Genomic DNA, 23,988 nt, shown 5'->3' with positions numbered 1-23,988 from the left:
ATTTCAACCGGAAGCTGGGAGCCAGTACTGGGAGGATGGGCAACCATCACTGCAGTCAGGAAACAGAAGAGTTGTAAGTGCTTCTGTGACTACCCTCACAGTCTTCAGAGATCTCTGATACATTCCTCAGACCATAGTTTTATTTACTAGGAGTAGAAGGGAAGCATCAAAAATTTACAAAGAATATCACTGGCTTAGGGTTTGATAGCTGTGTAGAGACCCCATGGCCATAGCGATTTTTATAAAGGAAAATATTTAATTGGGACTGGCTTACAGTTTCAGAGGTCTAGTCCATTATTGTCATGGTGGGAGGCATGGTAGTGTGCAGACAGACACAGTGCTGGAGAGGAAGCTGAGCGTTCTACGTTTTGTTCTGAAGGCAGAGGAAAGGGACTAAAGTGTCACACTGGGTGTAGCTTGAGCATAGGTGATCCCAAAGTCTACCCCCAACATGACATATTTCTTCCAACAAGGCCGTGCCTCCTAATAGTACCACTCCCTATAGGCCAAGCATTCAAACACATGAGGCTATGGGGGCCATGGGCTGAGTTACAAAATATATTGTGGACTAGAATGGAAACAAGATACGGAAAAGAGACCAGTGGCACTTAGCCTCACACTTACAGCTAGAAGTTCAAGGGATAGAATTGAAAACCCTTTCTCTTTTGAGTTTTGGTTTTGATTCTTCCAACAGGTTGCTATGGCCACTCCTATCACTATAGCTACAGGGTTAACTGTTGCCTAGGACCCAGGAGATTGGAGAAAATAGAAAATAAGGGGATTATGTCACTTTTTTTAAAATTGCAAAGTCCTTTGCTACTTTTCAAGCTATAAATAATGTGGCTATCCTCTCTTTCCCTCCCTCTCTCTTTTCCTCCCTCCCCCTCCATCCCTCTCTTCCTCTTTTCATCCCTCCCTCTCTCTAACTCAAGTTCTCAAGTTCAGTTTGCAGGAAATAGAGGAGAATTAAGATTTGAAAACACATTTCACTGATGCTGTAAGTTGAGGCACTACCCTCCCACCCACCTGCATGTATGTTTCTGTATGTTCAAATATGGGGGTACACATACAGTCTAGCTGTCTGGTTTCCCTATATTTGTTACATAGTTTCACTCACTGAGAGAACACATGAGTACACAGGCCTATCATATCTAAACACTCAGTTTCTGAAAACTAGTTGCCCAGCCATGTTTTTCACTTTCATTTGTTTTGTTTTGATCGCATGTTGTAAATGGAGACATTGACATCACTGTACAGTATGCACAGAAGACAGCTGCCTCAGTGGTACCTTCCCACAGCTTTCTTATCTGTAAAATGGGATAATTACATTGACAGACTTTAGAGGGAAGGAAATATCTGAGTTAGGGGGTGTCTCTTAGTTTAGATTAGTGAAGGTACTAGATAAAATACAGGGTAGTATTTTAGGAAGTTATTTCTCTTGTTTCTTCCTACTTTAGGGCTGCTGAACTAGGCACTAGCTTAGGCTGTAAGGTGTGACTAATCTCTTCTACAGGGGCAGCTTCTATGATCTAACACTTGTAAGATATGACCTATTTAGATAGTTCAAATACATATGTAGTGTTCTGTAAAAGGACAGATATAAATTTCAAGATGTTGCATAGAAAGCAGCAAAAATATACATTGAAATAAATGTCAAGTTTTCACATAAAATTTGCACATGTGCCTGCACACACACACACACACACACATACATACTGATATACAATGAAATAAATTTGAAAGTTAAGCAATTGAAATTTTAAGAGTTTCTTTCATTATTGCTACTTTTCACAAAAAGAAGCCATCATTTCTTTGAAACTTCTTACAAATGTGAGTTGTCATTGTTGGATGACGGGTGTATAACTTCTTATCATTTCTATGAAGAGTTTTGCAAAAATCATTCAGTGCTAACACATTGAAAACATCAGAATTTCTTACTAAAAGACTTTCAGTTTGGAAAGGCGCTGGTTCCTTGTTTTTCGAAGGCAAATAGTTCACACTTGCTTCTTGGATCTCCCACATGCCATCCCTGTGCAAAGGGTGAAAGTAACACCCTGGCTACGCTTCCACTACTGTGCCTCATGTTACACAGAGGCACAGTCACAGGAGGCATTCTATGTCTTCAGCCAGACTAATCTGTGCTCTCAGATGTCCTTGAACACTGATCATCTACATGCTCATTTTCAGTCTTCTAAAGAGAACTGGAGAATGATGGAGAATTATCTGTCCATCTCATGATAACAATTTACATTCCCACAGTCCACAATTTAGATTCATCACTAACATCATGCTTTAATGTAGTCCATATCTCTAAAATGTCAATACAGTTTCTATCTTGCTTCTCTATAAAAAATAGTTTTAAACATAAATTAAATTAACATGTTAGTTTCCAAACTGTGCCTGTTTGGACTCCATTTACTCTGTAGGTACAGTCTTCATGGAAATGATGCCTACAACATCTTCACATCTCACCCTCTCCACCCTCCCACCCCACCCCCGGTCTCCAGGAATATCACCAAACATTTCCTCTTCTGCGTTGAATCTGGCCTGAGTCCATCCACCCAGTGACCATTCCCTAAATTGTTCAGTCACCATTGGAGGAAAAAGACTTCTTGTCTGTCATTCTTCCCTGAGGCCAGTGGACCTAGACTGAAAGGGAGCAGGGCAGTCTGAAAATGAAGTTCCTCTTCCCTTATTCCTGAGAAGGGAGAGAACAAAGTGTTTGTCCTTTATCTTCTGACTGCTGAGGAAATTACAGCTTAGCTTGGCTTGGGGAACGGGATTGCTTCCTGAGGTATGTTCAGGATGTCACAAAGCTCCCACCCATATAGTCAGGTAGTCAACTGTGTGTGCACTTCCCAATTTTAATTTTCTCTCCTTGCAACTTCTGAAAAAAGAAGGGGTTATATTAGATACTAGGCAATCAATGAGGAATGACAAATTGGAAGAGGACATTTAAATTTTGTAGATATATTTATTATACTTTATATTATGTATGTGTGTACTTTGCCTACATGTATGTATGCATATCACATGCATGCCTGGCACCCATGGAGGTCAGAAGAGGGTCTTTTAAAGAATAAATAGATATGACTTCATTGTTCCAAGAGTTTCATACTTCCCCTATGATGGACATACTGTGCATTTAAACTACTCTGGAACACACAGCATTGTTTTGGTAAGTCATCAGAATGCCTTCAGATTAGACAATCTGACAAATAAAATTTCTGAAAATGTATAGCAATGTGACCCTGGTAACAACATTCTTATGAAAGTCTAATCATTTGTGTAATGTTATAATGATTTTCTTCCATAAGTAAAATATCCCTGAAGTCAAGTTTTGATGTTCTAATGTCATGCTTCTTAAATACATTAAATATTTTACCAAAAGGAATCTAATAAAAGTAGCTGCAGGTAAGACATAAATAGCAGGTCCTACCCTGCTTTCTTACACTCTGATCGTCCAGCAGCCGAAACTTCTCAAATCATAAGTAAATATGCTTTCACAGAATAGGAACTTCTAGTTGAATACTTAACTAAATATATTTTCCATTGATTTTCATCACCAAAATCATGTAAGTGCTGATTTTCATGGGGAAACAGACTTCTGTGTATTATATGATGGTTTCATAAAGTTCCTTTCTTGAATTACAAAAACAATTATCATCATTGTGCATGTTTGTGTGCATATGCTTGTGCATGACATGCAGAGGCTGATGTGTATACCATGATACATACAGAGAAGTTAGAAACAGCTCTGAAGCTTCCTTCTCCTGTCAACCTTTCCATAGTTTTCAGAGATAGAACTCAGGTCCTAGGATCTGCAGGGACAGTGTGCCTAACCAGTGAGCAATCTCTTCTGCTCTTGAAACACTTTTCTGTAGAAAGCAGAAACTACCATGAGACACAGTTTTCATTGGGACGAAGAGTCAATCCCACCAGCTGGAAATCTAGGAGAGTTTCTGCTCTTTGTGGTAGGAAAATGACTTTGGTATATAAGGGTTACTAAAAGGGATATGGTTCTTTCTACCCATAGCTTATGTTCTGTTGAAGAAGACAAAACATAAAACAAGCAAACTTATACATTAAGGAAAGTGTGATGAAGTTAGAGACCAGAGAGCTCTAGGAGAAGGGCCTCTAAAAACGCTCATTTTACCACCAAGCTTGATGACCTGAGCTTAATCTTCTCAACAATAGGATGGAAGAAGAGAATCAACTCCCACAAATTGTCCTCTGACCTCCACATGAGTGCCATGGCAGATGTGTAGCCCTACATCACCCACAGGTGTGCACAAATATAAAAAATGTAAAGAAAATATAACAGGAGAAAGTGAGTGGATGATTTAATTTGTATTGAGTTCGAGAAAAGACCTCTCCAAACTTTTTTTGTGCTAAGACCAGAAGAATGTCATTAAAATTATAGAAGACTATCTTTGAGGCACAGATTCTGAAGTTGGAAAGGGCTTGATAAATTCAAGAATTAAAAGGTCAATGTGATGAGAATCCCAGAACAAAAACAGGAAGTAGCACACAGGGTACTATTTATGTATGTAATTTATTCCAAGTGACATGGGAAGTCATTAAACAGTTTTGGATAGTTGGATGCTATCATAAGGTGATATTTTTAGATTTCCCTAATCTCTGTATAGATAAGAGTGAGTATAAGCAAGGATGAAAACAGGAAGCAGTATGGGGGGAACTGTTAGTTCAGGAAAGAGTAGACAAGAGAGTAGAGCAAAATGTATTCTGGAGACAGAATGTGGACCCTGGAATGTGTATTTAGTGAAGATGAAAGCATTGGGCTGTGGGAAAGGCTACACAGAGACAAGCTGATGTTGCAATGGAACAAAGGTATATTTAAGAGATCAATGAGGATGTGTAAGGTTTGAGGTATTTGGAGAATATCCAAGAGAAAGTTAAGGGATATTAATTTTTAAAATAGGCACCTCCCCCACTCTTTAACCTCAGTTTTACTTTCTGTAGTTCAGGTTAACAATAATCAACCACAGGCCAAAGTCTCAAATGGAAAATTCTAGAAATAAGCAATTAATGCACCTTAAATAACTTTTACTACCGTGTATTGTTACCATTGTTCTGCTATGTTGATTGTTGCTCTTATTGTCAACTTACTTTTCAAAGTTTATTATAGTTGTATATGTGCAAAACAAATAGTTGATATACTATTATTACCCATGATGTCCAGCATCCTCTGAGGCCTCAAACATGTGCCAACCGATAAGACTGGGGTTATAGAATCGTGAGCTCTGGAATAAAATCAGCATAGAGATTAAAACTTAGAAATTACTAGCATATTGAAAATGTTTAAGTCCCTAGAAAAAGAAAAACATTTCTCAGGAAGAGAGTATAGAAGGAATAGTGGACAAGTTCAGGATAAAACACATGGCCCATAAGACATCTAGAATACAGGCCGCAGAGAAGTCTAAGTTGACAAAGATTGGGTACAGTCATTGGCCAATCAGGGCACATGCCAGTGCACCCCTACTATAAATGAATAAATCAGATATTATTCTTTCCATTTGGTGACTGACAAATGTTTAGCAGAGTCGGAGGAGAAGCCAAGACAGTAAGAAGGCTAGAATAGTGGTGGCTTGAAATAGTAGCTGTTGATGAAGCATGAGGTATTACAATCTAGCCATCTACTGTGTGATAACTTAGCCATAGCAGTAATTTAGTCCAGTACATTGCTATGTGTTCATAATGAGGCTGCTGTAAGCTAAATACACTTACTATACTGATTAAATGTTTATCACATACTGTTAACATGGTACCTAAAACTTGATAATGATAAATTATTGCTATTGCCTTGCAAATGTACTGTTATTACTTTAAATAGTATTCCTTGCACTTGTACAGAAAACTTTATTATAAAATGTTTTATCATATAATACCAGCAACAGCCTCATATATCTTGTGATTGTATCAAGAGGCTGTGCCAAGTGACACATCCGTGATATTCTCACAATAGAGGAATCAGCTAGTAATGCATTTCTCAGAATGTATCCCCATGGTTGAGCAATGCATGACTTTATTATAACAACTGATACAGACCAGCTGACTGAATATTATATGTGAGAAGTTGGAAAAAAGAAACCATTGAAATAGTCACTCCATTAGAAGGAAGGGTTTTATTGTGGGTAAGAGAGAGAAAGGCCAGTCCCACAACACCCAGAGGAAGCTCCACTCCCAGGTGCTCTAACACGCCCAGGATCAGAAGTGAGGAGGACACAACATCTGTCCCAGCACTAGGAGTAACTGGGACCAGCAGGACCCAGGCACACAGGAACTTCACCAACCCAGTGGCATTAGTTCCTTCCAGTCTGTCTGGGCTGGTGCCCTGAGGAGACCTTGGGTGCAAACTCTGCAGCCAGTCCCAAAGCACCCAGAGGAAGCTCTCCTCCCAGGTGCTCTAACAAGCCTAGGATCAAAGGATCCCAGAATCACAGGATCACAGAGACAGCTTGACTCCAAGGAGTTCTAACACAACCAGGATCACAGGCTCCAGTCAGATTTAGCCAGGGCAGGTAGCACTAGAGATAACCAGATGGCAGGGGGTAAGGGTAAGAAAATAAGCAACACAAACCAAGGTTACTTGGCATCATCAGAACCCAATCTTCCCACCATAACAAGTCCTGGACACACCATCACACCAGAAAAGCAATATTCAGATCTAAAATAACTTCCCCTGATGATGATACAGGACTTTAAAAAAGACATAAAGAGCACCCTCAAAGAAATACAGGAGAACACAGGTAAAGAGCTAGAAGCCCTTCAAGAGGATACACAAAAATCCCTTAAAGAACTACAGGAAAACACAATCAAACAGGTTAAGGAAATGAGCAAAATCATCCAGAATCTAAAAATGGAAATAGAAACAATAAAGAAATCAAAGAGACAACCCTGGAGATAGAAAACCTAGGAAAGAAATCAGGATTCGTAGATGGAAGCATCACCAACAGAATACAAAGAGAGAATCTCAGGGGCAGAAGACACCATAGAAAACATTGACACAAGAATCAAAGAAAATGCAAAAAGCAAAAGGCTCCTAACCCAAAACATCCAGGAAATCCAGGACGCAATGAGAAGACCAAACCTAAGGATAATTGGTATAAAAGAGAGTAAAGACTCCCAATGTAATGGGCCAGTAAATATCTTCAACAAAATTATAGAAGAAAACTTCCCTAACCTAAAGAAAGAGATGCCCATGAACATACCTACAGAACTCCAAATAGACTGGACCAGAAAAGAAATTCCTCCCATCACATAATAATAAAAACACCAAATGCACTAAACAAAGAAAGAATTTTAAAAAGCAGTATGGGAAAAAGGTCAAGTAATATATAAAGGCAGGCCTATCAGAATTACACCAGACTTCTCACCAGAGACTATGAAAGCTAGAAGATCCTGGGCAGATGTAATACAAACCCTAAGAAAACACAAATGCCAGCCCAGGCTACTATACCGAGCAAAACTCTCAATTACCATAGATGGAGAAAACAAGATATTCCATGACAAAACAAAATTTACACAATATCTTTCCACAAATCCAGCCCTACAAAGAATAGATGGGAAACACCAACATAAGGAGCAAAACTACATCCTAGAAGCAAGAAAGTAATCTTTCAACAAACCCACACAAAACTAATTCCACCTCTTACAACAAAAACAGGAAGTAACAATTACTTATTCTTAATATCTTAATATATTAACAACATATCCTAATATTAACAATATACCTTAATATTAACAACATATCCTAATCGACTGAAATAAAAAATATGAAGAATTAGAAATTTGTTGACTGTCATCCAATGGTCTCTCTCATTTGGTAATTGGAGAAATAGGTCCAATATTGTACAATCTATACACACCTTCAGCTTGTTCGTACGTGACAGTGTCTTGCTGTGTACCACATAATGGTCTTGAAATTATGCTTCTCCCATCTCAGCCTCTCTATTAGTAGTATTATTTAGTTCATGTTTTTATAGTACACTGTTTTCAGAACAGCTTACATATTTCAAAAGTATTTATACAGCCAAAAGAAATGTAGACAATTAAATTGGGGGTGGCTTGTAAGAGAACAACAAAGAGTGAGACTGAATGCTTTGCTTGATGTTTGTAACTCTTGTATCAAGTTTGAAGAAGAGGACTTTATAAGTTACTCTTTTTCTGAGATGAATGCTTTTAAAAATCATCACAGTCAATGAACCAGATTCTTACCCTCGCCTAATGTCTGTGCCACCCTCCAAGCAAAACCATTGTTCATTGAAACAGTTAATGAATGACTTTATGGATAGACCATCTTAATACATATACCATTTTTTAAATTAATGTAACCTGCTCTCTGTGGGCTGAGAATAAAGTCACTCACTCAAGTCAAATAGCTTTGACCATAGCAGGAAGTCTGTATCAAAAAATTGTGCCTACAATTCATTCCTTGGTGCAGCAGAACTGTCAACTCTCAGCTTAGCTACGATGGAGGTAAAATCCTTTGGTGATGTGAGGGTCATTGAAGTTCAGCCTTATTACAATGAAATCCAATGTCTAAAAATTGTTCTACCTTTGGGCTTGTACTACAGTAAGAGCCAAGATTTTAAGCTCTACTAAATACAAAACAGACAAACAGAAAGACTTTATATATTTATGTTGATTTTAAAAAATACTAGTAGTGATGTATTATTTTAAAATATATAGTTAATATGTTTGGAGTTATTTAAAATTTATGTTGAGAAAAATATATGTATTTTCAGTATTGCTGTAGACAAGCATCTATGTAAGACTGTTAAATTGATTGTTGTTTTATATCAAACAACTTTTATAATACTCCTTTTTATTGTTATAATATTTTATAAATTTTAAAGAATATGACAAAAAAAGATATTGTAGGTATTGAAGAGGGGACTCTGGGAGGAGTTGGGGTAGAAAAGGGAAACAAGAATGTGATTTAATTCTATTTGTTTTTAAATGTTCACAAATTCAGATAAATTGAAATCATGTATCTTTTTTCATCATAATTCAATAAAACTTAAATCAATTAAACAAAAAACAAAAAGGGAGAGAGAAAAAATATCTAGAGGTGTCTGACATTTCTAAAGAGACACTGTCTCCAAAGAGACATGTCTAGGGCTTTTTGCAAGAAAAATGAATGAGCACAAGATGGAAAAATTATGTAGATCACAAGGAGGATGAGTAGATGTGGGGAGGGAAGCCTGTAAGGTAGAGCATCCTGGGAGTTTTGTTGCAGAAGCAGCAAGAGGAGGGCCAGGACAATAGTATGAGGGCACTTGTGAGTAGAGACTGAGGGATATGCTGATAGGCAGGCACCACATGTCCGTGGAAACCCATATATGTCCTTTCTACCAGAGGCAAGAGAAAAAGCTCCTTTGGAGTAAAGACGCATTTTACACACTTCTGAGGATTGCTGTTTTAAATCTAACCACTAGAAATCCTTCTGTAGTCCAGTTTGAATACATTTCTGGATATATGTACTACCTGAGACCTAACAGTCTTGAATCCTGTATGAGGAACACGAATGAACAGAGTTACTGCAGTCATAGGCAGAGGTTATTTGTTCATTTGCTTGCCTATGTATTTGTTTTGAAAGACGAGTTGTGTCTAATGCTGTTCAGATAAGACAATGTGGAGACTGTGAGAAAGTTGGCCATGGTTCATAGGAGAGAAATGAAACTGTAGGTCGAAGGGTGTTTAAAGGAAGTGAAACATGTCTGTCGTGTATCACATGCCAGTAGGGACAGAGGTGAGCATTCGGAGCTACAGAGTCCAGAGAAGATCCAAGAGACAGTTTTATAAGGGAATAAGATAAAGCAGCAGTAAGAGCTCTTCAGAACCCTCTAGAGAAAAGGTGGATTCAGAGACAGGCGGGCCCTCGATACCAGGATGAAATGTCTCAGCCATCTGGGATATCCTATTTTCTTAAGTACAAGCCAAGGTCATGGCCAAGGCACAGCGAGCTTCTACGTAATCTTGTTGTATAGAGTTTTGTCCAGTTAATCCCTTGATTTTGTTTTTTTGGCTCTTATTTTTATCTTTGTTCATTTATTTTGAAGTCAAGTAACTAAGAAAGAAGCTAGTAAGGGCCGGGTGGTGGTGGCGCACGCCTTTAATCCCAGCACTTGGGAGGCAGATGCAGTTGGATTTCTGAGTTCGAGGCTAGCCTTGTCTACAGAGTGAGTTCCAGTACAGCCAGGGCTAAACAGAGAAACCCTGTCTCGAAAAAGCAAAAACAAAAACAAACAAAAAGAAGCTAGTAAGGATTATTCAGGCATATTTTTACCACAGGGATTATCAGCGTCTCCTTAGCATCAGAATATGGAAACCAGACAAGCCCAGAATCAGCAAGTGAAGGAGACGGTCTGATAATGAGAAAGGGGTACAGACACAAAATATACACTGGAACCTGAATGAGCTGCTCACTGCCTGCTGAGACTGGAAAGCAAACGCAGCTGCTCTGCAGACATAGCTTCTATTAGACACGACTTGGTTTACCCCTACGTTTCTCCATTCTCATTACATTGCCCATATGGCATTTTTCTATTCTTGATCTTGTAATTCTATGAGAGGGTGAAGTTGTGACTTCTTTCCCACTAAGGTAAACAGTTTCTAGAAACATCTTAAGTTAAATCCAGATATTCAGGTGTCTGGATTCAGGCTGACTCAGTGTATGTAGTAGATGTAAAAGATGCAGAAGATTGGGGATCATTTGTAGAGATGGGACGTAACAGATTTCCCAGAGATTGTGACAGGTTGCCTTTGGCGTTCCTGAGTTTTATATGTTTACACTGAGATGTTGTCTTTCAACTGCCTATGGTTGAATAAAAGATACAAAGGAAAGGAGCCATCCTAAGTTGTTGTGGTTCCTTTTAAATGCAACTCAACAAATAGCAACAAAGGGCACAGCCATCAGTAGAATGGAGGAAGAAAAGACCTTGAACCAAAATGTATGGTTTTCAAGATAATAAGGATGACATTACAGAATAATGTATTCTTAATATGGCATGTAGTAACAGGGTTTCAAGCAAATGACTTGGAGGCTGTGTGTGTTTTTACGCATCAGCACAGCTAAATGCTGAGTTACTCTGAGTCCTGTGTCAGCCTTTGTTTGGTGGGCCAGCGTTCTAGTTAGTCTGAGTGTAATTTGAATACAGGAAAAGGAAGCACTGTGAAGATTAAATCTCTGTGGCCACAGGTCACAGAATGGATCCCACTGCCTCTGGGATTTCAAAGTCCTGGTCTAAATTTTGTAACTTGGCATCGTCAATGCCTTTTCTACTCTTGCCCTTTATACACCTTGTGAACTTTTTTCATAACTTGTGACTGAAAAACATAGTTTTTCTGACTCAAAAAACAATTTTTGACAGTGACGTCAGTAAGTGGAAAAGCCTTCAGGGAACATAGGCAGTAGATGGGCCTCATTACAAATGGGTTGCTTCTTCAGCAGCTTTTTCAGTCAGAGAAGGCTAAGCTATTCCTCTGAATTTATCACCCATTGAGTCTCAGTGGATTAGCATATCAAAAAACTATGTCTTCTTCATGCAAATCAAGTAAAATGGAGAACAATCAATCCAGAGGGACATGGAGAAGCTTTTTACTACCCCTATCAAGAAAGGACAGGTATCTGCCTCCCTCACACGGAGCAGAACTACACAGTGTGGCAGCCTCTGCCTATAGGTACAGACTACATGAACATGGAAGTAAAGAGGAGATGCTGTATGCCAGAGTTTCTACCACAGATTTTTTTCTGATACATAACTATATATAACATATACATTATATGTTGATATATCACATGTATTATACATATGACATAATAAGCACATATAAAATTATATTATTTATTTATTTATTTATTTATGGGCAAGTCTGGAACAGGTTTCTATAACAGGACCAAACACAATAATGTCATTAAGGGTCAAAGTCATTGGTATGATTCTGTTTGAGAATTGTTTTGCCATATTTTGTAAAATAAATTAGTTAATTATTAAAAGTAAGCTTACCAATACTAAGAATCCTCTGAACTACCCTTCATAGATATCAAAGTGAAGATTTCTTATTAAATGTTAACATACACAAGGTAGGGGAGATACAGGGAACAAAATGGAGACAATTTGCTCAAAGACACTAGATCCATGGCAAGATGATTTCAGAGCTCTGCTGGTGTCATTTCTCCACTCTTTCCTTCCTGTTCCCCTCCTCTTCTTTAACACCTATTATTCAACCACAAATTGCCAAACACCAGGAGACAATCAGTAACAAAGTAGCCTTTGTCCCTGTATTGGGAGGCAGAAAAACTCCTAATTTTCAGTAGCTTAGCACAAAAGGTTGCTTGTAATTCCTGTACAGCCCAGAATGTGTATTTTCAAGAAGTAGAAGGATGCTGCTGTCTCTGTGACTCAAGGGCCAGGATTCCTCACTCATGTGGCTCTAAGAGTTAAGCATGTACCTTCCAAAGTGCTTATCTACAAGAATCAACAGACGGGAAAAGTTCTTGGAGCCTTTCATGGAGGGGGTTTCCATAGTTCTGGCCTTCAGCATTATACATCATTCTCATAGTCAAACCTGGCCTAAGATCAGAGTAGCAGAGAGTTAATGGGCCAGAGAGAAGCAAACCAAGGGAGTCCTCTTCTGGTTTAGACGATCAGAAATCAAGCTTATGTTTATTCAGTTGTTCAACAAATAATATTGAGAGACCTTTCTTCCAGCAATGGCCCATGAACTAATGATACTGTGATACACAAAACAGACAAACTTCTACCTTTATGGAATTAATGATAAGGTTTAAAATGTCTTTATTATGTTAATGGCACCAATCGACTTTCAGGTCTGTGCCCTTAAGAAAATATCACATATGCATAAAATTCTATAGAATTTTTTATAGTTCATAAAACAATGAATTGGAAAGATTATTCATCAATAGAAAAGGATGGGGCAGATATTATATATTTATTCATAAATAGTATATTACAGATAAACTGAAAAACATGAACTACATCTTTCAAAATGAATAACTGCAAGGTTGTGTATATTCGTAATGTTAGATTTCTTCGTGAAAGAAGAAACAGGAGGGAGATCGCTGTAAATTACACGAGGTTTATTATTGCCAGTATACTGGGGCCGTCTTGTATTCAAAGCAAAGGCGACAAAGGCGATGACCAGGAACAAAAGCACACACACTTTTTATACCTTTCAGTACTTAGGCTTACAGCATGAGTTGGTTATCTCTCATTGGTGGAGCCCATTGTCTTTTGTTCTCATTGACCTTTATGCTCCAGGTGAGGGGGAGATACCGATTCCATGTAGGAGGGGTAAGGGGAGATCCATCCTTCCAGGGACGTTTCCTGGAACCGAGCATTACTCCCCACAGTTAGGGCATCTCCTGGGGACTGGTGTTTGCTCGGTAAATTCTTCTGAAGCTCTGTTTTTAGGCTTAATGGACATCCCTTGCTCCTTGATATTTTTGTTTTTTTGTTTTTGTTTTTTTGTTTTTTTTTCGAGACAGGGTTTCTCTGTATAGCCCCAGCTGCCCTGGAACTCACTCTGTAGACCAGGCTGGCCTCGAACTCAAAAATCCGCTTGCCTCTGCCTCCCAAGTGCTGGGATTAAAGGCGTGCACCACCACTGCCCGGCACTCCTTGATATTTTTATGAGGTGTCCCTATTTGCTCAATTTTTACAGTAATTCCATCATTCAGACAAAAGACTGAAGCAGGATGATTGTGAGTTTAAGGTTAGCCTAGGCTTCATAGTGAGTTCAGGACCAGCCAGAGTTACAATAGCAAGATCATTTATTTAAAATATCATCATCATCATCATCATCATCATCATCATCATCATCATCATCATCATCATCATCATCATCATCATCATTATCATCATCATCACCATCATCATCATCACCACTACGACCACTGTAATAATAAAGAAAAAAATCTCAAAAATATAATGTGTAGTGAAAAAATAAATTGTAGAGTAATATTTTAGACTGGTTATATTTACATACATTTTAAAAACAATGCTATGCATTATTTAGGAATGCAAATATACATTGTTTTTAAAACTGCGTTGGGAGGCTAGGGAGATGGCCCAGTGAATGAGTGTCTTTCCTACACTCATGTAGGAGTGTACTTTCCTACATAATCATGAAGACCTGAGTTCAGGTCTGCCGCACCTACATAAAAAGTCAAGCATGGCCACTTGTGCCTATTATCTCAGGGCTGGGAGGGACGGGAGCAGGAGAATCACTGAGGCTTGCTGGCCGCCATCCAGCTCCAGATTATGTGACAGACCTGGTCTCAAGGGAACAATAAAGCAAAGTGTGACAGAGCAGGACATTTGACATCCTCCACTGGCCCATGGGCTTGCATACCTACATACGTGAATACTACCAACAACATGCACACATAACACACACACACACACACACACACACATACACACACACACATGCACAAGCACACACTCTTATCTTCATAGAAAAGATACACGTATGTTCAGATTGTTTTTCTCCCAAGAGAAAGCAATAAAAAGGAATGGGTGGGGAAAGGTATAAAGAATGTGAATCAAACTTTAATTTCTCAGAGAATTTTGAAGTAAGACTTGATTAGATAAAATTAGATGTAAGTGGAGAGAGAGTTGAATGGATCACACTCTATTTTGTTATCACACTTGAGGTGTCTTTTGTCCTTCTTTAACTAGATTCACTTTGTCCTAGCTTCAGCCCATTCTATCCTATACCCAGCACACATCCTGCACAGCCCCTAACTAAATCCCTTGGTTACTGGTTAGGACCAGAAGAGGGCTTTTCCCTTCTTGCCCCATTAGCAGAGCATTTGAAATGGTTTGGGAGGGGTGATGATGAAAAGGGGGAAGAACAGAGCCCAGGTGTTAGTCCCTGAAGCAGGAAGGGAATAGGAAGCAGGCACATGTTCATAGCTGCTCACCTCACCTGCCCATGTAGGCTTAGATTTTTCAAAACCTACTTTAATAAGGGTTCTCATTTGCTTCAACTCCTCTTCTAGCCCACCATCCAAAGGTAGGGGAGAAACGGTGGTAAATAGGACAAGGGGATATGGACCTGTTTAGAAGTAGTTCTTTAGGGAGATTCTAATCTCCATTGTCAGAATACCAGCAGTCCAGTTCAATAGTGTCAGGATACCAAACGCATATCAGCAGCAATGGCACAATCCAGCAGAAACAGCCAGGCCTCCGTCAATCAGCTTGAATCAGCAGGAACAACCAGGAACCTGCCAGGACACCAGAAATTCTCTGCCTTGCCTCTCTCAATAAAGCGAATCCTCAAGATCAAGGAAGCATTGCAAAGCTAGCTATGCAAGTGTAAGAACTGAGCAAATAGGGACACCTCATAAAAATACCAAGGAGCAAGAAATGTCCATTCAGCCTAAAGACAGAGCTTCAGAAAGCAACCATCCCCAAGAAATGCCGGGGTCCAGGAAACGTCCCCAGGAGGGTGGATCTCCCCCCCCCACTCCTATGTGCAATCGGTATCTCCCCCTCACCTGGGGCATAAAGGTCAATGAGAACAAAAGACAATGGGCTCCACCAATGAGAGATAACTAACTCATGCTGTAAACCTACGTACTGGGAAGGTATAAAAAATGTGTGCTTTTGTTCCTGGGGGTCGCCTTTGCTCTGAATACAGGACAACCCCAGTATATTGGCAATAAAAACCTTATGCAATTTGCAGTGATCTACCTCCTAATTCATCGCAAGTGGGGACCCACGCCGAATCTAACACAAGTACTCCATCATTGTCTGTTGGGTCCACCTTCTACTCTCTCCAAGCATCATGTGTCCTCTCGAGGGACTGGCTTTAGCAAAATATCACATGAATCTGCATTGCATGACACATGGCTTAAGGCCAAGAGGATCTTTGGTCCAAAGTGCCGCTCAGGAGAACAGTGTCCTCAGAGATTATATTTTTTCTGGGTTGTGATGTGGGTATTTTTGGCTTTATAACAAATCTCTATCTTCTCATTTTATCTTCATTTTGTAACACAACCAGCCTTGAAATCACTGCCCCAGTATATGTTCCCACAGGATCTTATGCCTTTGTATTCTGTCTTACAAGATGAAAAAGGACTTGGATGATTTTGTGTGTGTGTGTGTGATAGGGTTGGGAGGGATACTTCTGTCTTCTTAGCCTGCATTTCAGAAGCATCATTCGTCTTTCCTTGCTTTTAATACTGTGTACTGTCTGAACATTTTCCATGTTTCCTTCACCCAGCTAGATCTTCCTAGTGTGACTTTAACACTTGGCTTATGATTTCATCCTTTTTGGATTCTAGCACTAGCTCCCACGTTGAAAGCTTGTCCTGAAGTTGTATTACTTCAAGACAATGAGCCCTGTGGAGGTTATCCCTAAACTTTCTTATATGGCTGGTATCCTGGCTCCAGACTGGTTATCTCCTAGCTGACCTTCTTCTAATACAACCTTACTAAAAATGAGTATATAATTTTTAGTAAGGGATGACTTGAATAAGACATCTACCATTAAGCTGGGTCAGCCTGGCTGGTCCATTATCTGATGACATTCAAGTCTGTACCCAAGTACATGTTCTTCCCCAGTAGGACTGGTTTCTGAGTCCTAGAGTGCTTGATATCCTCATGTAGAACTTTCTGGGATCATGTCTTGACTCTCATCCATCATCAAGTTACCAACAACTGGGGTCTTCCCACTTTGTCCATTCGTTCTGCCACCTCTCAGTACCACTGGACTCCTTCCAAACCCTGGACTTATTTAGATGAGCCAACACCAGCCTCTGTCCATTCTTCAAGCTCTGGATTTAAGTAGGAAAGCACTCCTGGAGGAATTTCAATAAATATATTTATGTCAGGCCAATTCTCAGCTCTTGGCACTTACTTTTATGACTTCCTGTGTATTTTTTTAATGAACATTCTGGCATTCTTTCAAAAGTGGCTTTTCTAGAGCTTCTCTTCTTTCTTTCAGATCATTTTACTTAATTTGAGATGGAGTCTCACTTTGTAGCCCAGGCTGTCCTCAAACTCAGCATGTAGCATGGACTAGCAACAAACTAATTCTCTTGCTTTATTGTCCCAACTGCTAGAGCCACTACACTCAACAGTCTCCATTTCATTCCTTTTTCTTTTCTTTCTTTCTTTTTTTTTTTTTTTTTTTTTTTTTTTTTTTTGGTTTTTCAAGACAGGGTTTCTCTGTGTATCCCTAGCTGTCCTGGAACTCACTCTGTAGACCAGGCTGGCCTCGAACTCAGAAATTCTCCTGCCTCTGCCTCCCAAGTGCTGGGATTAAAGGTGTATACCACCACCACCCAGCTTCCTTTTTCTTTATTATCCCCTACCTTAGCACCTTGTCATGGAAGGGCTGGATGTGGGCATACTATGAGTACCCAGTGTATGTTCCTCTTCCCAATTCTTGCCCTCCTTGCCTTTCTTCTTTCTACCTCTGTTCTCTTTTCCCTTGTTATAGCACTGGAGGAAGTTATCCTAGTTCTTCCTAGTGTTAACTCATCTACCTGTGCTCTACATTTCTTTGCATCTGAGCTGCGAAGTCCTATAGCCTGTTATTTTGGTAAATGTTATACACTTTTCCGTTTCAGTAAGTGCGTAATTACTTACAGTGTGTGGATATACATTAGATAGAATGATGAATAAAATACAGCTATTACTTAGGGGAAGATAGTAGCATGATACTGACTTGACTATATGGTAAATCAACGTGACATAACAAATAGTTCTGTAGGCCTTCACTGGAATGAGCAATTACTCTGATTGTAGATTTATTTCTTCTGAGGCTCCTAAACTGGTTTCTCCAGCAGAATAAATAGAAAGGGTTGGAATTTACTAAGTACCCTCATTTCCTTAATCTGATCATTTGTACAGGGAAGATTGATTGAGTGCTGATCATGTTGCAGTGCTTTATTTGATGATGGTGGATAGCTGATAAGCAAAATTAAGGACTCATGGAGTTCTTGGATAATGGAAATGATAAACTTTTATCACACAAATAAGTGTGAGGAGTATTATGTGTCATGATGAATGAGGGATGGGTCATATGAGAGTGCATAATAAGACATGCACACTCATCCCACCAACCAGTTTCACTGTTCCACCTTCTCTGTATTAGGACAGCGAAAATGAGAACTGAAGGGTGAGTGTTGGCTACCAAGGCAAAAATAGGAAAGGAAGAATGGCCTAGGGGAAGTTCACCGCCCCCCAGAGGAAGCCTGACCCATGTGGAACCTTTATAGAGGAAGGAGCCTGATGAGGACATGGACCTGGCAGGAGGCCTACACAGGGAGCCAGTGGGACAGAAGGCCAGGCACATGCAGGTCAAGTGGAGCCATGCCAGACAAAATGGTTTCTAGAGTGGCTTAAGAAGGTCTCCATACCTAAGAGTCATGGAGACACTGAAGCTTTGCCTAGAGGGCTGCATGAGCAGATGCTTGGGTAGAAGATGAATGCTACAAGGATTTGAGTCAACTGCGATAGAACTGGAAGAACACTACCCTCAGCCTCAGGAGTCTTATGAGGACAAAGATCTTGAACAGCTGCCCTTGTCCCCGAGCCTTGGTATCCATTTAAGGAACATGGAGACAGTTGAGAGAATATTTGGTGACAAACTCATGGTCCACAGGGGTCTCATGCCATTTTCATTTTTTCTAACCTCCAGATCCTTTCTTTTTCTAGTAGGTGGAAATGTTAGTCACACATGTAGATTATGGAGCCTATGGTGTTTCTTCTGCTCAGAGAAAATGCTTGGGCACATTTCAAAGGCACAGAAGTGATCATGTCATTTAATTTTTATTATTTATTTGTTTGTGTGTGTGTGTATGTGTGTGTGTGTGTGCATATGTGAATGTGCCCAAGGAAGTGAGAGAAATTATCAGCTCTCTAAAGCTGGATCTCCAGGCAGTTGTGAGCTGCCTGCTGTGGGTGTTGGGACTTGAACTTGGGTCCTCTGCAAGAACAATAGGTGCTCTTAGCTACTGAGCCATTTCTCCAGCCTGTCACTTAATTTGGTTCCTTCATTTATTTTCTTTTGCAAATCACAGTCTTCAAAAATTGACTTAGCAGAGCTGACACAGAGTCCTACATCACATGTAATGAGCTTCACAGCAAAAAGTTAGTACAGTCTCCAAAGTGTTGTTCTGGCTCATTCCAGATGGTCACCTCTCTGTTAGGTACTGGCTGGAACTGGAACTTTTAATGGCTACATTCCTTCCCTTGCAATAGTTTTTTCAATACTATTAATGGCAAATAATCAATTAATAAGCAAGTTGATATGCATCAGAGATGGATGAAAGGCAGGGAGCTTTACTTTAGAACAGTGGTTCTCAACCTTTAATACAGTTTCTTATGTTGTGGTGAACCCCAACCCTAAAATTATATTTGTTGCTACTTCATTACTATAACTTTGGTACTATTATCAATCATAAATGAACATCTGATATGCAGTATATCTAATATGTGGCCCCTGTGAAAGGGTCACTCAACCTCCAGGTGGAGAACAGCTGTCTTAGAGGCTCATGGTGACTCAGAGGCATAAGGAGTGCAACTGTTGTGTTTGTGAGTAAGACTACAGTTGTGGAAGATATTTTCCTCTCTTCTTTGAAAAGATCACCTCAGTTTAGTAGCTTTTAGAGGGTAAATTGTGCTCCATCCCAATTCCTGTTCCTACCCTAACTAATGCTACCATATGTCAATGTTGAAGATGAGGTCTGTGAAGAGGTGACTAAGGAAACTGAGGTCACTAGGGATAGCATTAATGCAATCTGACTGAAGTCACCTGCAATATCCATATTCAGGAGGCTACGGCAGGAAGACCAAGAGTTAGAGGGTAGCCTGGGCATGTATACATCAAGTGTGACCCTGATGTGGCACATCCATTGGCAAGCCAAGTAAAGATGCATCAAGAGAGCAAGCCTGCTGACACTTGCGGCCTCTAGCACCCTGAGAAAATGAACTGCTGTTGGTAAAGCCTATTCCTATCATATTTCTCTCTAGCAGCCCAAGGAAACATGACATCTCATGAAGCAGTCCCAAGTTTATGTGAAATGAGAAGACCCAGTTATGCTTCCTTGTTCCCCTGCCCATGCAGAATAAACAATGTTGGTTTTCATTATTTTGTGAATGGATCTACTTAGAGATTCATAATCAAATTCTATCCTGCCAGCTTGCAGCTCAACAAACATTTTACAGTTCTGGGTTTATTGGCCACTTGCTGATTTTAAGCCAGTACTAGTTCTTCATAAGCTAGCGTACTGGTAATTAAACCATGCAGAGTACATAAACCATTCATTCAGTGACTGAGTACTATTACGCTCTTTTATCTATCCATCTTCACAAACTCACTGCTTTTTATTGCGCTCAAAGCTGCAACCATTTCTTTAGAAATCTGCCTTTCAAAAGTGTGGACTTTAATCGGCAGGGGGAGGAGGAGTATAAAGTACACACTGCCCTCATAAAAGGATCCTATAAAAGTGTCTCCAGGTGCTCTTCCGTTTTCAGGCAATAGATCTGCCAGGACTGTATACCCTGGAGGAGAGTGTGGAACCATGCCTCTTTGAAGAGCTGAGGAGACTGGCTCCACTGTCTCACCAGGCTTGCTGGTTTATTTCAATCCCAGGGGGAAGCCAACAAGCCCATTGGTCTCACCCTGGCTGCCACTTCTGGCAGAGACTTCTGGAGAATGAATCAGAAGCTGTCTGCCCTGGCTCTTTGAAGTCTTTGAATGTGCATACTACTTGTTTCTAGGTTTGAGCAAGCCAGGGCTACTGCATAACCAAAGATAGAAAGCAAATTTGCATAGTGCTTCATTTTTCAACAAGTCTAAGCCAAAGGTATTCAGTGATCAAACTTGAAGGTGAGTAGACATTATCTGCCACCAGAAAGCCTACCAGTCCAAAACAAGGCTCCTAGGACAGGGTGAGATTTCAGAGTCAGTTTCTCCCAGAGTACAAGTATTGTGATCCTTTTGCTAACATGTTTCTGTCCTTAGGGACAGATCTTGCTGATTAATTCATATCATTCACCCCATTGATTCCCAGTACTTCCTTGTGCTGGGTGTTATGTAAGCTCCTGGAGAACAGCAATGAATCTTGGGCTCTGCCCTTAGGGCTCAACAGTATAACTTAGAAGGCGAGCCAAAGCTGTTTACTCCGCCCCTTGCCCCACCGCCAGCCTTCAGCTCTCTCATCAATGCCTTTTCCTCCATTCATTTGTTCTCAGCACACTCCCACTCCCAGGGTTTTACTACTAGAAAGGCTCCAGGAAAAGAGGTGATGTCTAAGCAGGGCACCAATCCCCAGCGGAGGAATTTTATCATATAAATAATATTGATACATGTCTTTAGTGGCCCCTCTAGTTCAGGGATCCCAAATCTCTGTGTGTAATGAAATCTGTGCTCTGAACCAGCTCTGCTATACTCTAGAGGTCCTGGGAAAGTATTCTAGAGCACAGGGAGCTGTCAAGGTTGAAAGGCAGGGACCTCAAGGCTTGGAAATCAACAGTGAAGGTTGTCAATGGATAATCAGAAGCCAACGCCATTGCATCTCTCTCTCTCTCTCTCTCTCTCTCTCTCTCTCTCTCTCTCTCTCTCTCTCTCTCTCTCTCTCTGCTTAGGTTCTTAAGTACCTTGTCTACTCAAGCACCTAGCTTATTTTCTGCTTCCTGAAGAGATTTATGACCACATTTCCATAGGAATAAAAGTCCTGCTGGCAGGGAGCCCCAGAGATGGAGAATCACTGAAAAAATGTAATTGCTGGCAGCTGTTTGCCCCAGGGCTGCCAGCCATAAAATTTAACCCTTAATTATCCAGGCTTTCTATGGGCAGAGACCTCTCTAGATCTAAGGCAAGTGTTCACCATAGTCCTATAGTAGAGGACTGTATATCTGTCATTACCCATTTAAAGTCTTTGCTTCTGTTGCAGGACTAACCAGCCATTTCACTTGTTAAGACATGAATGATGGTGAAAGCTGGTATTAAATACTGTTCAGCAGTGTCAACAGTCCTCCTTTTGTGAGCTACAACAAAACCTCATCAGCTCTTACTGAGGAGTTTGCATCTGGAGCTGTACGCAGTAATCCAACATTGCATCAAACTTGCAAGAAAAGACAATTTGGCTTGCCTTGAAAATTCAAGTCAAGGTTATATTGTACTTGGGCATTTCAAGAGACAGAACAAAAGCATAAAAGCACACAGTGCCAAGATTGAGCAAGAGTATGCAGTGCCCTTTGTTGAATCTGACCTCAGCCAGAGCCATGGTTCTGGGAACCTGGTTTATTTGTTCGATGAAAAAGGGAAAGATCAAGAAAGGAAATTGCTCAATGCTAAAACAGTGAATAAATGAAGATCTCCATGAAGCCCAAGCCAACAAGGTCAAGTTCCCTCATCCCTACACAACACAAAGTTCTTATCTCCTGTGGGGTCATCACAGTCAGAGTTCACTTAATGAAACAGACTCCAAACTCATTTCAATTGTACCAATTATAGACACGACCAAAGCAATGATGCTTATGGGTTAAAGGAAAACATTCGGGCTCTAATACCGATCAAACTAAAGCTGGCCCGTTGGAGAGGTGGCTTAGTGGTTAAAAGCAGTTATTGCACATGCAAAGAGGCTGGATTTGGCTCCCAGCACCCTCATGGTTGTTCACAACCACCTGTCACTCCAGTTCTAGGGAATCCAGTGCTCTGGGTGCACATGAACTATGCAGACACACTATTTATTTCTTAAATCTTAATCCAAGCAAGCCTTGAATGAAACTGGGAATAACTACCACCCTGACAGATAATGTGAGTATTCAATGCTACAGCATCATGGAGTGTTCTGTAAGGTGTTGGTAACTGGAAAGTGCTCAGGGAATCTTCATAGCCCCTCCCCACCCACCAGAACTAGATTGGTGATTGGCGGCTCTCTCTATCTCTTTTAAAATCTTTTTGTTTCTAGGATTTTTCTTCCCTTTTTTTAATAGAGAAAATATTGCTGAAGCATGAACTCTCTTTCTCTCATTCTGTACAGAGACGTGATCTTTGTCAGTCTTAGAAAACAGCTACTTAGAACTGCTGCTGTCAAGAGGTCTGTGCCGTTGCTTGGAAACAGCTTTTGTTTGTCCAGGAAAGAACCTTGGCTGAGTTCAAGGGACTTTGGCTACTGTCTTTTCTCAATGGCTTCAAGACGCCCAGTGAATTAAAAGTAAGAGATTTGAGAGGGGTAGAAAGAGATATCCAGGTCTTTTAGCCAAAAATTTCCATTGTGCTTGACTCGTGTGTGTGTGTGTGTGTGTGTGTGTGTGTGTGTGTGTGTGTATACATGCCACATGCATGTGAATGCACATATGTGCCACTGTGTGTGCACATGCAGAGGTCAGAGTAAGATGTCGGGTGTCCTCCTCGAGTGGTCTCCACTTCACTCCCTGGAGACGGGGTTCTCACTGAAGCTGAGACTTGCTGTTTATTGTGGTTTTCCATTTTGGACCATCAAACCTCAGTGGTGCCCCTTGTTTCTACCCATATCCCTACCCTCAATACTGGGATGACAGTCACACGTGGTCTGACCACACATTGACCTGAGTGCTTGGGATCGACACAGAGGTGCTCTTATCTACTGAGCCATCCCTATTACCCAACCCCATCCAATTCTTCTGTGAATCTTAATATTATTCATCAGATCTTAAAAATTTTGCCCTGTCACCTGCAGGAAATAAAAACACTTCTTTCCAGTGGCATCTAAAGCTTTTTTACAATTTAGATTTTATTTTTCGCGAAAGTCTTATATTTTCTTCTTGGATTATGCATGTGTTATCATGATTATAACTTTCCCAGTCTCTTTACCTGAAGGCTGCTCATCCCTGAGGAACCTTGTCTATGAAGCTCTGCAGTACCACAGAGCAAAGTTCCAACGGTACCTTCTTTTCTGAGCTATCCAATGTCACAGTCATTTCCACATTTTATTTT

General features: G+C 40.3%; 1 protein-coding gene and 1 long non-coding RNA gene across 3 annotated transcripts in view; both read left to right on the top strand.

Moving 5' to 3' along the window:
• LOC116069404 lies at positions 1-23,256 on the top strand. Its single transcript, XR_004110014.1, has 2 exons — positions 1-73; positions 21,962-23,256. It is a non-coding gene; the product is annotated as an uncharacterized LOC116069404 (long non-coding RNA).
• Psd3 (pleckstrin and Sec7 domain containing 3) overlaps positions 1-23,988 on the top strand; it is a 534,828-nt gene that overhangs the window by 129,815 nt on the left and 381,025 nt on the right. The gene's annotated exons all lie outside the window — the stretch shown is intronic.

The sequence above is a fragment of the Mastomys coucha genome, unplaced genomic scaffold (assembly GCF_008632895.1).
Source record: "Mastomys coucha isolate ucsf_1 unplaced genomic scaffold, UCSF_Mcou_1 pScaffold22, whole genome shotgun sequence".
NCBI lineage: Eukaryota > Metazoa > Chordata > Mammalia > Rodentia > Muridae > Mastomys > Mastomys coucha.
Note: the sequence above shows the minus strand (reverse complement) of the source record. Positions and strands in the feature narration are given on the sequence as shown.